Here is a 10,600-nt window from a genome sequence, read left to right as displayed (position 1 = left end):
CGACCCGCCCCTGCTTGCTCCCACGCATTGCCGGCCTCCGATTCCCCAATCTCATCCTCATCTGATCTGCGCATCTTCGATCTCGATCTTCCTCCATCCACAACGACATCATGATCTTCCTCCGTTCTTGGATTTTTAGATTTTTTTCATTGATTCAGATTCACCTGATTGAGTATTGTTTGTGTACCACCTAATTTGTTTTGCATGTACCTATAATTGGTGTTGATTGTCGCCTCACATTTCTGCCAGAGCTTTGGTTAGTAGCAGATATCTTGGGAGTTCCAGTAGCTCTTTGCCCCCAACCCCATTACTTTTATTTAGGTTTTGATGCTATGGACGTATTGTTTGGTGTCGCTTGGATTCCAACCTTTTGTACTGGGCACAAGAAATAGAAGATGGCACATGGACACATTACAAATCTGGATAGAAATATATTGGTGGTCCGTTGTCACATATATGCTACATGTCTAATCAGAAATTGAGGTCATACAAGTTTTTTGGTCCCTGCATTTGTGATACTTTTTCCTTTAGGAAGTAATTGAATATTTGCTAAGAGTTCATCACTGAAAGATCTGAAGTTGAGATCTCAATTGAAAGCAGCCGTCTAAATACTAACAGTAAAATAATTCGGCATCATGAGATTCTTCTATTATTGGTTTGCCATCAGTTTTAAGGCCATGCCATCTTAGTATTCTCATGATCAAAGATCGCCTCAGTACACAACCTACCGGTGTACGGAAGCTCCATCGTTGTATTTTGTAGTCTAGCGTAGCCCATTAATGGAAATTGTTTTGATGTGATTTTAACGGTATTAGTTAGACTAGTGGACTGACTTAGATAATGATCCCAACATGTACTAACTCGCAGTACTTTTAGCTAGCTAGCTTACTATTAAACTTTCCTGTACTATCACTACTAGGAGAAAGCCTAGTAGTAGCGCTTGATTCACCCATACTAGTAGCGTTGGTGGCAGCCCTACTGTTAAGGCGCTACAACTAAGTTGTAGCAGCATCGCTTTTCCAACCAGCACAACTGCTAAGTATAGTTAGTAGTAGCGATGTATGGAATAGTGCTACTACTAACTATCTGTAGTGCCGCATTGCAAGAAGCACTGCTGCTAGATGCCCACCAGCGCTACTGCTAAGATTTCCTGCTTTCACATATTTATTCCTCCTATACGTATTTGTGTTCTATTTGTGGTTTCATCATATCATAGTAAACATACATTATTCTCATCATATCATACACATAAAATAGTCTCGTCATCCATCATCATCATCATCATCATTATCGAACACAAATATCATCACATCTCGAAAATAGTGATATACAAGTTATGGCACACCCACAAGTTTCATCATCCCTATCTAAACCACGATGTATAAGAGAAGAGCGATCAGCATGAGCAAGAGCGTGACTATGTAGTACTTCTTGAGGCATCGGTTTTGCTCCCTCTCTTGTTGTAGCATCCACCTCAAATAACTCTTTTTCGCTTCGTCTCTACTGTCGAACCCTCTATGGCTAGCTCCCGGGTACCTGTCCACCTGGGCCTGAGCGTCTAGCCACTGGTCGTACACTCCTGGAACCCTCCCAATAAATACGACGTAGCAGTCCTTCCCCATCTCCAATCTATGTACCTGCATCGTAAGTTGATGAATTGAACGATAATATGCAACATAATGTACTTGAGAAACACAAAGAGGCATAGTTAGCAAAATACAAGCAACCTATAGTAAACATAAATAACGAAGTTCCTCATACACAAACTAATTAACTAGAGCGATGTACGCTAGTTCATAGAAAGCCGGTTGTACTAATTATAAACACACATTGTCATCATCAATCACTTCTCCATGTCGGTGCCCCAATCTTCATAGTCAGGGATGAATGACCCAAGCTTAGTGAAAGTATTCAGGTCCAAACGCTGAGCGCGTAGCAGTTCTCGGACATTCTCCCGCCTCATTGGCCCATGGAAGAAAGTCCATGTTTGTTCGACGACCTCCTTCGTGATCACTTGGGCAAGTTCACGTTGTATGTGATAAAACTCAACTCGGATTCAATGATCCGGTGTCCTTCCTAGGCTTGTGGCCCAGTTGACAATCTCGGCATCGCCGGAAGTAGCTGACATGCGAAGGTGTTGTTTATCCCTTCTGTACTCGATCATGTGATGCATGAGGTAGAATCCATCGGCCCTACTACCGTCCGGTTGCTGGATGCAGGAGAAGTCGATCTTATGGCTGAAAGCCGGCGCTTTATTCCTATACTTTTTCACCTGGATACGTCCACCAGTAAGGTTGAAGGTTAAAATGGCACTATCGAGAACACTCTTTATGTGTGTGTAATCCTTTTTCTTGATGTTCTTCGTTGAGTCTAAGTACAAAGCATGGGAGTATTGCGGGTACAAACATATGAGGACCCCCCCCCCCCCCGCCGCTGCGCAAAATAATTACACCTCAAATTAGCATCCATGGTTGCAAAGGAATGATCAAAACTTACGAAAGGATATCCGCGGATGACTTACGTGGGATGATGATATGTCCCAAACGTATCTATAATTTCTGCTTGTTCCATGATCTTTTGGGTGACATTGTTATATGTTTTGCTACACTTTTATACTTTTTACACATATTTGGACTAACCTACTAACTTAGTGCACCCAATGCCAGTTCTTGTGTGATGATGTCTCTTTTGCAGGGGATTTTACCCAATTTTCCGGAGCCCAAAAACTCCCGAGAAAAATATATAAAAATTAGCGCACCATAAGCTTCACGAAGCACGAAAGGGGGCCAGAGGGGTGCCAGGGGCCGCCCAGGCGACCTGTGGGCGCGGCCCACCCCTAGGCCACACCAAGAGGCCGCGTGGCTGGGGCCCACGCCCTCTAGTGCCCTCCTTTCGCCTATATTTACCCCTCGTTAAGGAAAACCCTATAGGGGATCCAGAATCAAAAATTTCTCCATCGTTCCGCCGCCGCAATGCTTCCGAGATTGGGAGCATTAGGGGACCTCTTCCCAACACCCTGCCGGAGGGAGGATTAACCTCCGGGAGCTTCTCGACCGCCATGGACACTTCCCAGACATGCTGTGAGTAGTCCTCCTTGGACCATGAGTCGATGACCAGTAGCTATGTGATGTCTTCTCTCCAATCTTGTGCTTCCATGATTAGTCCTTGTGAGCTGCCCTACATGATGAAGGCACCTATGTAATTTTCATGTTATTGCTATGCTCGATTTTTTGGGATCCGATGGATTATGAGGTTATGTTCAGATTGTTATGAGTTATACATTTGATTATCCTTTTATATTACGTTCTTTAGTGATTCATGCATGTTCTCCGTTGCTTTGTATTGATTTGGCCGAGTAGTAGATTGCAACTCCAAGAGGGAGCATTATGCATGATTGTGGGTTCATGCCCCCTGATGTCTAGCTTGAGTGACAGAAACATAAGACTAGGGGATGTGCTGTTAACACCAGGGATAAAACAACGGTGCTTGTGACCATGGTTGCAAGGATTGTTTACCTTACGCATAGTTCGTTAATGCAGTTGTCCGTTGCTTTGAGTTTACACTTTGGGTGGGGCTCGCAACTTAATACCAACGAGATGTTCTGGATAGATATCTCAAGGTGGATGATTAGTAAACAGATGCTGATGAATAAACGGTCTACTTGTCTTGGCGTATTGCCCATCACTATTGAGCCTCTAACTTTCAAGTAGCATAATTAGCATTGTGGTGCGTTTATAATTTTGTCAATTGCCCAGCTGTAATTTGTTTACCCAAGAATAGTTGTTTATCGTCTTTTGGGAGAGAGACATCACTAGTGAAAATCATGTGACTCCGGTCCATATCACCACCATTGCTTATACCTCCATCATTTATTGCTTTCATTTACTTTCCTGTTGCAATCACTATTATTATTCCCGCTTGTGTTTTGATCCTTTGGAAACTAGAAGGCCGGAGAGATTGACAACCTCTCTCTACTCATTGGGAGCAAAGTTATTTGTGTGTGTGCAGGTCCACGTCTTCTGCTAGCGCCAGGGTGGGAGACACCTACTTGTTGATCCTAGGAGTCCTCCTAGTTCGATAAACCTTACAGTCTTCGTGTAAGGGAAAACTTGTTGCTGACTACATCTCAACCTTCCACTTGGGGTAACCAACGTGGAGCGAGAAGTATATACATCATCTCGTCATCAAGCAAGTTTTCTGGCGCCGTTGCCAGGGACTCCAGTCTTCAAGATAGGGAAGTTGCACGCTATCTTTTACTTTTGCTTTTTAGTCTTGTTAGTTTGCTTTCTAGTTTTTACTTTAGAGTCTTATACCAAAAACCACAAAAAAATAGTTGTTTTGTTCTTGGTTGTTGTTGCTGCTATGGGTTTCATTGAGAACACCAAGTTGTGTGACTTCACTAGTCACAACAACAATGATTATACCTTCTCTTCTATTGCTCCAATTGCCACTCAGGGTATTTATAAAAGTAATAGACCTTGTGACTATGTTAGTCATTATGGAGAATTACGCCCTTGGTATGGTCTCCCCGGGAAGAAAGAGGATCTTTGGTTTGAAGTTGCTCCTAAACGTCCCCAAACTTGGGAAGACATCCAAACTCTTATAATAGAGAGCAAATCAGATATAGAGGATCACACTACAATTATAGTTAATAGCGATGATATTAATTTTGACAATTGTAGTCTCTCTGAAGTTATAACTTTTTTTGCAAAGAATGGCTAAAGACCCCCACACTAGTACACTCAATATTGTCTTCACCGAGCATATTACCAATGCTCTTATCAAAGCTAGGGAGGAGAAGCTCAAGCTAGAGACTTCTATCCCTAGGAAACTAGAAGATGGTTGGGATCCTATGGTCAAGATTAAATTGCATAATATCTCTTGCTTTGCCTTATGTGATGTTCGAGCTAGTGCCTCCGTTATGCCCAAAAGAATGTATGATATGCTTGATTTGAAACCTTTTGATCCATGTTCTTTTGGTGTTCGTCTTGTTGAATCTTCCATGAAGAAACCTTTAGGGAGAATTGATGATGTTCTTATTATTGTCAATGATAATTATGTGCCCGTTGATTTTCTTATTATGGACATTGAGTGTGATCCCTCATGTCCAATTATTTTGGGACGTCCTTTTCTCCGCACCGTTGGTGCTATCATTGACATGAAAGAGGGGACTATTAGATTCCAAATTCCCCTTAAAAATGGAATGGAACACTTCCCTCAAAATAAGATTAAGTTACCTTATGAGTCCGTCATTCGGGCAAGTTATTCTTATGGAGTTGTTAATACTTGATCTTTTTTGCATCATGCCTAGCTCAAAGGCATAAATGAAAGTGCTTGTTGGGAGGAAACCCAATTTGTTTTTTTTACTTTCAGTTTTAGTGGTCTTGATACTTGTTACTACTGTAGCAACATCATTGTATCTTAATTTTCAAGCTTTGTGCCAAGTTTTAGCCTCTGATTGCAAGAAAGTTCAAAAGTTGTGACATGTTGTCCAGAAACAGATTCTGTCTGCTTGACGGAAACATTTGCCAAAAATCACCCGATCATCTTTTTGATCTGAATTATTTTTACAGCATGCTATATATAATTGTCTTTATGGCATCATTTCTGAGTTTTTTTATTTGAGTTGCAGAAGTACCCCGAAAAAATTATTTACTACCCGTTGTTTTGTTTTTCACAGATTCTACCATTTTTGCGTTTTCATCATTTTGCAAATATTAAGCTTGCTTTTCCTTTGCAAAAACCTTTTGGAAATCATGAGAAACAGTAGATTTTCATGAAAATAATTATTTCCTGTAGGTAATGAATTATTTTATCATGGGTACTAACCACTCTAATCAGCTTATGATGAGTTTCGTATGAAGGGAGTTTTCAAGTATGTGATGGAAGATGATGAAAGAAGATCCAGGAGTGTCAAGCGCTCAAGCTTGGGGATGCCCCCATGCACCCCCAAGAAATATTCAAGGAGATTCAAGTGTCTAATCTTGGGGATGCCACCGTGCATCCCCTTCTCTATCAACAATCATCAGTTTGTCCATCTACATGCTATATTTTTATCACTTCATATGTTATGTGCTATGCTTGAAGCGTCCCGCTCTTTACTTTTTAATTTGTTTTAGTTTTGCTTGATGGTCATAACAAGTCGGAACCTAGCCTACCTTGTTTGGGAGAGAAACACGCTCCATTCCACTCTAGAACACAACATATGTTTTCATGCTTATCTTTTTGTGTGTTCTTTATCTTTTCATAGCTACTGTCATGCTCAGCTGTTAGTTTTCACGCCATATCTTTTTTAAGAGCTTTTATTTAGGTTGCTTTTGTAAGTCTCTTGAGTTATCATTCTTATCTTTTTTATAGAGTTGGCTTGTTGCACTGAGTTGTGTGTCTTGCATGAGTAGGTAACTGAGGTTGCTATTTAAGTATAGTAGTAACTTGCAATAGTTTTGACGTATTGATTTGAGTAATGTTTGGACTATTGGTGCCAAGAGCTTGAGCCTATTAGTGATAGGTGTCGTATTTTGGGAAATCCATGTGTTTTTTTTGAAACTAAAAATTAGTTGAGAACTCTAGCTACTAAATTGATCGCTAACCTCTGGAGGGGTTGAAATATATAGAGTACCCTCACGTTACCATGAGTCGAGGATGCGCAAGGATAACCAAGCCCCAAACACTCCTCCTCGGGGTACTTGTCTCTTTGTGAATTCCCTAACTTGTATGAGTTCTTTGGACTAATGTGAGTATTCGATTGTTGGCACTTCCACCATCCATATTTTGCTAGCCTCTTTGGTACCGCACATTGCCCTTTCTCATATTTAGAGTTGGTGCAAACTTCGCCGGTGCATCCAAACCCTTGACATGATACACTCTGTCATCATAAGCCTCATTATATCTTTCCTCAAAACAGCCACCATACCTACCTATCAAGGCATTTCCATAGCCTTTCCAAGATACATTGCCATGCAACATCCACCATCTCATGACTTGATCTTCATGTCATACATGCTTTTTCTTGATCGAGGAGCCGCATGATAGTTAGGCATTCCCTTATTACTGCTACATGAGACGCTAGTATCATTGCATATCCTGCTACACTGGCAGAGGCATACATTTGCATACATCATGATAGTTTTCACTTGTCTTTATGTTTAGTACTTCTTATAAAGTGTGATGATTTTGTTTTTATTCTTGTAAAACATAGAATGTTGCCCTTAAGTGAGGAAAAGATCCCAAAGAGGATAAATTAAAAGATCCCAAAGAGGATAAATTAAAAGATCCCAAAGAGGACAAATGATATATAAAAAGAAAGAGCCAAAGAGGCCACAAAAATATAAAAAAAGGAGAAAGAGAAAAAGAAATAAAAATAAATAAAAAGAGAGAACGGGGCAACACTACTATTCCTTTTGAAAGATCCACACTCGTACTCCATTGCTATATTTGTACTACATAGAGATTATCATCCGTGCATAATTATGCGGGGACCTTTACACTATAGAACTTGGCTTGCATATTCCAATGATGAGCCTCCTCAAATGAGCTCTAGGTCTTCGTGAGCAAGCAAGTTGGATGCACCCCCACTAGTTCCATTGGAGAGCTTACCTTAGCTCATATGTGCATCCGTTGCATGGCAATCCCTACTCCTCACATCATATCTATCATTTGGCTTTCTTTCGCCTATGGTAGACCTCAATCATGTGAGCCTTTCACACCTTTTTGTCTTCCTTCCCCATCATTATTCTATTTGCCATCCTAAGTGCCAACATATCTTGCTTACGCTCATCCATTGCATGAGTGCTCAAAGTCGAAAGGGAGAGGATCATTTTGACTTGTGCCTGACTAGTGGTCTGGGGATGAGTCAAAATAAGATTCCGAAGGAGACCAAGTGTGAGGTTTAGTAGATTGAGCTCTCAATGAAAAATATATTTTATGCTCTAAGCCCATCTCCCACTTCTTGCACGCAAACACCATTTGGATACATTCGAGTCAGGACAGCGATAGCTCTTGCACCTTTATGTTCTTACTTTGCTGATCTCAATACTAGATATAGACTCTTGCTAGTTATTGTCTTGACTTGAATTGCATATCTCACTTTCTTTACTTCAAAGTTCTTATATGTGTGTTAGGATGTCACCACAAAAATTACTATGTTATCATTTACCTACTCGAGGACGAGCAGGAATTAAGCTTGGGGATGTTGATACGTCCCAAACGTTTCTATAATTTCTTCTTGTTCCATGATCTTTTGGGGTGACATTGTTATAGGTTTTGCTACACTTTTATATCTTTTTACACATATTTCGACTAACCTACTAACTCAGTGCACCCAGTGCCAGTTTCTCTTTTCTAATGACTTTTTTGCAGGGGGTTTTACCCAATTTTCTCGAAAACCAAAAATCCCGAGAAAAATATATAAAAATCAGCGCACCAGAAGCTTCACGAAGCACGAAAGGGGGCCAGAGGGGTGCCAGGGGCTGCCCAGGTGACCTGTGGGCGCGACCCACCCCTAGGCCGCGCCAAGAGGCTTCCTGGGTGGGGCCCACGCCCTCTTGTGCCCTCCTTTCACCTATATTTACCCCTCGTCAAGGAAAACCCTATAGGGGATCCAGAATCACAAATTTCTCCATCGTTCCGCCACTGCAACGCTTCCGAGATCGAGAGCGTGAGGAGACCTCTTCCCAGCACCCTGCCGGAGGGAGGATTGACCTCCGGGAGCTTCTCCACCGCCATGGACGCTTCTCGGACGTGCCGTGAGTAGTCCTCCTTGGACCATGAGTCCATGACTAGTAGCTATGTGATGTATTCTCTCCAATATTTTGCTTCAATGGTTAGTCCTTGTGAGTTTCCCTACACGATCAAGGCATCTATGTAATTATCTTGCTATTGCTATGCTCGGTTTGTTGAGATCCGATGGATTATGAGATTATGTTCAGATTGTTATGAGTTATATATTTGATTATCCTTTTATATTATGTTCTTTAGTGATTCATGCATGTTCTCCCTTGCTTTGTATTGCTTTGGCCGAGTAGTAGATTGCAAATCCAAGAGGGAGCGTTATGCATGATTGTGGGTTCATGCCCCCTGATGTCTAGCTTGAGTGACAGAAACATGAGACTAGGGGATGTGTTGTTGCCACCAGGGATAAAACAATGGTGCTTGTGACCATGGTTGCAAGGATTGTTTACCTTTCGCATAGTTCATTAATGCAGTTGTCTGTTGCTTTGAGTTTACACTTTGGGTGGGGCTGGCAACTTAATACCAGTGAGATGTTCTGGATAGATATCTCAAGGTGGATGATTAGTAAGTAGATGCTTATGAATAAATGGTCTAGTTGTCTTGGCGTATTACCCATTACTATTGAGCCTCTAACTTTGAAGTAGCAAAATTAGCATTGCGGTGCGTTTATAATTCTGTGAATTGCCCAGTTGTAATTTGTTTACCCAAACATAGTTTTTTATCGTCTTTTGGGAGAGAAACATCACTAGTGAACATCATGTGACTCCAGTCCAAATCACCACCATTTCTTACACCTCCATCCTTTATTGCTTTCATGTACTTCCCCATTGCAATCACTATTACTCTTCCCTCTTGTGTTTTGATCCTTTGCAAACTACAAGGCCGGATAGATTGACAACCTCTCTGTACTCGTTGGGAGCAAAGTTATTTGTGTGTGTGCAAGTCCACGTATTCTACTACGCCAGGGTGGGAGACACCTACTTGTTGATCCTAGGAGTCCTCTTGGTTCGATAAACCTTACAGTCTCCATGTAAGGTAAAACTTGCTGCTGACTACATCTGACCCTTCCACTTGGGGTAAACAAGGAGGAGCGAGAAGTATATACATCATCTCGTCATCATAACATAAAGCAGGAGAATCGTTTCCTTGCCCTTATTAGCGATCAAGAAATCATTGATGTACTTGCTCGCATAGTCACGGTGCTCTTTGCAGACTACCAAGAAGCTCTCGTGCATATAGTACGATTTTGCGATGCAGATATATTCTATGTTTTCGCGCCTGATGACGTAGTTGAGATACAGTGCATACACGTGGATGAACTGAAAATCCAGCTTGGTCATGTGGAACATGTCGTAGATGTAGTCAAATCGCTAGCTGAACTTATCTGCGGGCCATCTATCGACATATGACATCGCACCCAGAATGTGAGCCGTGTAAAACGGGTATCCTTGTTCTTTCGTGCTGAGAAGTCTTTTCTCTATGGACAACACATCATCATGAAGTTTCCTTAGATCATTGTTCAGTATGTTTTCTAGACCTTTATGAGGTAGGATCGGATGGCTGCTGACATGGAAATGCTCCGCACCTAAGACAGGTATTTTGTCTACCTCCCGGGGCTTTAGAGGTGGCTGGCTACTGCTACCTCTTGAGCTTGCGTTGGTTTCTCCCTTGAAGAGGAAAGGGTGATGCAGCACAGCAGCAGTAAGTATTTCCCTGACTTTGAGAACCAAGGTATCAATCCAGTAGGAGTATCAAGGCAAGTCTCCAAAGTACCTACGCAAAAACAAACAAACTTGCACCCAATGCTATAAAGGGGTTGTCAATCCCTTCACGATTGATTGCAAGGTGAGATTTGAAGGTGGAAAGTGTA

This window comes from Hordeum vulgare, chromosome 6H (genome assembly GCF_904849725.1).
Source record: "Hordeum vulgare subsp. vulgare chromosome 6H, MorexV3_pseudomolecules_assembly, whole genome shotgun sequence".
Classification (NCBI taxonomy): domain Eukaryota; kingdom Viridiplantae; phylum Streptophyta; class Magnoliopsida; order Poales; family Poaceae; genus Hordeum; species Hordeum vulgare.
The sequence above is the reverse complement of the archived record's forward strand: the minus strand, read 5'-3'. Positions refer to the sequence as shown.